At 36.1% G+C, this 4,633-nt stretch overlaps 1 pseudogene; it reads right to left on the bottom strand.

The window, feature by feature from the left end:
- Nucleotides 1-395: 395 nt before the first annotated feature.
- Nucleotides 396-1,308, bottom strand: LOC149815685 (uncharacterized; annotated as a pseudogene).
- Between the last annotated feature and the right edge of the window lie 3,325 nt (nt 1,309-4,633).

The raw sequence follows: 4,633 nt of genomic DNA, 5'->3' as shown, positions 1-4,633 counted from the left end.
TCTATCTCAAAGCCTTAAACTTCATAAACTATTTTGCCATATACTATAGTAGCATAGAAGGATCAGATCCATTTTGCTATAAACCAATGTTGTTTAAATTGGTTTCTGAACAAAATGAATAGACAAAAAAGTGTAAAAAACATAAAGAAGGTCGATTCAGCTTGAATCAGGCCGATTGAAGATTAAATTGGGCTAATCAGGCCAATAGACAAAAAAAAAGCTTACAACCTTTTCAAATTTAAACTTTCTACTACTTAAAAAGAATCGTGATTTCCCCAAGAAAATCAAAACTTTCCTCACTAGTAGATGAACTGTGATCCTGTAATAGCAGTCTTTCAAAGATTACTTCTTCCCAACACCAATATTTTCTCAAGCTAGTTTGGCCTTAAAAATGGTCAAAGCACTTCATGAATAGCAGGATAAGGATGATCCTGATGAACATCATAATAGTGATTGTGATTCAAGCACCATGTTTGTCATCAAATTTGGGCTAATTTAATTTATTCTTAACTGCTTAAGTTTTCACAACAGAAAAGCACCATGAATCTCAAACAGAACTCTTGCATACTCTTCATGTACATATCAACTATCTGCTGCTGCATAATTGATTGTTCTGGCTCAAGGTTTGTATTGATCACAAATTGAACCAAGGTGTTCTTGGGCAACCCAACTGCAGAATTTTTCCTCATGTCGCTAACTTCACTGTTTTTTTCTGCATCTCATGGCTGCCAATACCAGAGTCAACATGATTCTCATTGCTCAAAATGGCAAAGCTCTCAAAGCTCAGAGCTCTCTGAATCCAAATTATTGTGGGCCATAACAAAATACTCAGAAACCATGTCATTTCATCCTACTGTAATCACTTGAAACAGAATTGTTGGTTTCTGAATCAAGCAACCTCTCATCTGTTATAACAGAAACTAGAGTCGTGCTAGATGTGGTAGTCACCATGACATCAGGTGAATGCCCATTGTAAGCAAGCGATAACTGGACAAAACCTGCTGGAGAATGGAAGAGGTCTATTGAAGAGGGTGAGAACTCCTGACTTAGTCCGCCATTTGCAGCAACCACCGTAGAAATTGGAACCAATACAAACCCAAGCTATTGATCTTCCAAGAAAATTTTCTCTTTGCTTAACATCCAAATTTCACATTTCAGTGACACATCGATATTCTGGACATTAAGTTGAAGTTTATCGTTGAAGATCAAATTTCTTCCACCTCCATTGATAACTCGATTGGAGACCATCAAATCAAGGTTGGAGGTGAGACAAAACTTTGCATAGACGTCTTGGAGGAGAGTTGGGCAACAAAATTAAGAGCTTAAGACCAAAAATAAACCCTAGATCAAACCAGACCAAAATGAAATATTTAGAACAAGAACTACCTCAATACAGGAAATACTTAATTCATATGAGAAATCGAACAACAAATGTCTCAAAATGACAAAACACACTAGCAACCACGAAACCCCAAATCCCCAATTCACCAACTTTTTGTTTAAAAACCAGTCACCCAACTCAAAACCCCAAAATCCAAGAAACCCTAATTTCACTTGCGATCAAAAGAAGGAATCTCGCCCCAAAAGCAGTAGCCAAAACCCTAGTTTGGCTTCGACCGGATCGATTTTCAGGAGAGGGTCGCCGACAGCCGCTCGCAGGCACAGAGAATTAAGGAAAAGGTAAAGTTGTTCGGCAGAACGCCTTCATCTCTCATGGCTCTGTACATCTGAATGGCTTCATGGGGACGACCACACCTTACAGCTCCTCTGATCATTGTCTGGTAAATGAAGAGATTGTGGTACGGGATTTGGTTGGAGATTCTGCAAGCGTAGTCGAATAAGCCTCCCGATGGGGCAAGAGCAAAGAACGCCACTAGCTCGACAAGCGTAGTCGAAGAAGCCTCGCCAGCGAGTCAGAAGGGGAGAGACTCAGAGAGCGTCGGGCAAGAGAGGCGCGCCCATCAAGAGAAATTCGTTCCTCGTTCCTGTTCGTTTTGTAACAGGGGGGGAGGTGGAACCAAAATTACATATAATTATGGATGCAGCGGACGCGCGGTACGTCGTCCGCCGCTTCCAACGTTTGTTGAAAATCACTGTTCCCAGTGGGATTTTCGTCTGAATCCTGCTGGGAACGGCGTATCAAACATACCCTTAGATTCCAAATGGAGTATCTTTCCATATCAGCCATTTTAGATTCCAAGGGAGATTCTCAAGTTCACCTCCAAACTTCCAGTAACGATTTACGTGAAGCAGTCAAAGTTTGAACATTCGTGCAAAAGCCTTCATGCTGAAATGCAGGTCTTCTGTGCTATAATCATTTTTATGGCTGAAGCCTTGGATATAATTATTTCTCATGCCCTGAAAATGCAAACAAACAAAACAAAATCAATCTATGTGACACGAGGAAATCATAGACTTGGCACTGATGTGTTAAAATCTATGTCACAGAGATTCGGCCAACCAAGTGTCTCACCCGCATGACGGGACACGACGCGGGTGTGGCACCCAGTGCGGTCAACACACCCAGGGTCATAAATGTCCAAATTTTAGAGTTAAAAAAAACGCCCAATGGAATGGGCTAAGAGAAGGATTAAGGCAAAAAAATTTTGCCCTAATCCTCTCGACCCCGACGTTGCGACCCGTCTCCCAACCCCAATGCCGGCGACGAACTCAAGCTACCATCGATGAAGTCCGATACACATTCTCTCTCTTTCTCTCTCTCTCCCCTCGTCTCTCAATCTCCATCTCCCCATAACACGCTGATTCTCAGCTCAAAATCATAGTTTTTTGGTGTTTTTTCTTACATTCAACACCATAGATGTGATATATAGGTTTTGTTTAATGGGAGCCAACTTTTGGATCACCGGAATCTTACCTTTATATAGGTTTTTCCGGTGATCCAAGAATAAAAAACAATGGCTATGAAGTATGACAGTCTTTTTTCTCATAAAAACATATTAAAAATCATGATTTAAGAGTCGATTCTCACTAAATCGAGCATTTTAAACACATCTAATGGCTCAGATCTATCATAAGACACTTCCAAACTATGGGGCAGAATGGGCAAAATGAGAAATGAGGTCTAATATGTTCAGTTCTTATATATATATATATATATATATATATATATATATATATATATATATATATATATATATATATATATATATATATATATATATATATATTAGATTCCCTTAAAACTCTTATTTACATGTGTTTAATGCTTAATCCAAACCTGTAGATATGTTTATAATTGCTTACTCACTGAGCAACATGCTTTGGACTCAATTAATTTAACAAGAAATAGATAATATTTTAAAAACAATAAATAGTATTTTTTGTTATAATATTGTCATTTGAAAATATCACTAATTTATTGCAATATTTTCAAAATGTGGGTGATATTTATAACACGCACACACATCAATTAAAAAAGAAAACATAGTTGGTGTTTTTCTTAAATCCGAACATGCATGTATTGCAGATGTGTTTATCATGGCTTGTTACTAGAAAATATGCTTTGATATTGAATTAATTTAACCAAAACATTTAATTTTTTACCACAAAATTTTGATGCAATATAGATTGTGAATTTTAATTGGATCTCTTTAAAAACCCATTTAAACATAAAAGATACCTAATTTAATGCATGTTTTCCACTAAATAGACTATGAAGAATATATTTGAAGTTCAAGTTAAGTGAAAAAATATGAGTGCAGACTCTGCACTTATATATATTTTTTATAATCCCATGCTTAGGAGTATCCACTTTGCATTAATGTTATTGTTATATATTTTTTGCGTACCTTTTGATGTTTATTTCTATGTATTGCTACTCTATTTTTTATAACTTATTGTATCTGTTATTGACCTTGCACTCAATATTATCAATCTTGATTGTGTGCATAATTGATTTTAATATAATAATTTTTTTGTTTTCAGGACAAAAATGACGAATAAAGTGAAAGGACTTACAACATCCTCATCCCCAGATGTGAGTTCTGCTGGTAGTTGTAGTGGAAGTGTAGATTCAAGTTCTTTAGCAACATGTGATGATGAAGGGTCACTATGGGCACATATAGATAAGCTTGCAAAAACTAGAGGAGGTGGTAGAAAGAAGAGATTTCACTACAAACTTTTTGAAAGAGATTTTGTTTGGTCTTACACAAGAGTTAAGACTCATTTGTTGAAGATACTAGGATATGATATTTCAAAATATAGAAGAATTGATGAGGCAATACGAAGACAATACAAGATGAATATAAGAAGAGGAAGACAATGAGTGATTCTTGCGCAATTAGTATACCATTTTTAAGACACCAATAAGATGTTCAAAAAAAAGAAAAGCGGATGTAGGAGGTAAAGAAAGAAGAACGATACAAACATCATTGAATGCATATGAAAGGGAGGAGATGGTAGAAAAGTAGAGAGATATTTTTATTCTAATTCACTACTATTTAATACAATTAGAAATCCTTATTGGAAGGATTTAGTTACTTCTTTGGCAAATTTTAATTTGAGTGGCTATATACCTCTAAGCTTAGAAAAACAATGAACCACATTTCTTACGGAAAAAAGAGCAAATGTTCAGAGATTGCTAGAAATTAAAAAAAAAATCATGAGAACAAAA

This window comes from Nuphar pumila, chromosome 15, assembly GCF_984573655.1.
Source record: "Nuphar pumila chromosome 15, dmNupPumi1.hap1.1, whole genome shotgun sequence".
Taxonomy (NCBI): Eukaryota; Viridiplantae; Streptophyta; class Magnoliopsida; order Nymphaeales; family Nymphaeaceae; genus Nuphar; species Nuphar pumila.
The sequence above is the reverse complement of the archived record's forward strand: the minus strand, read 5'-3'. Positions and strand labels throughout refer to the sequence as shown.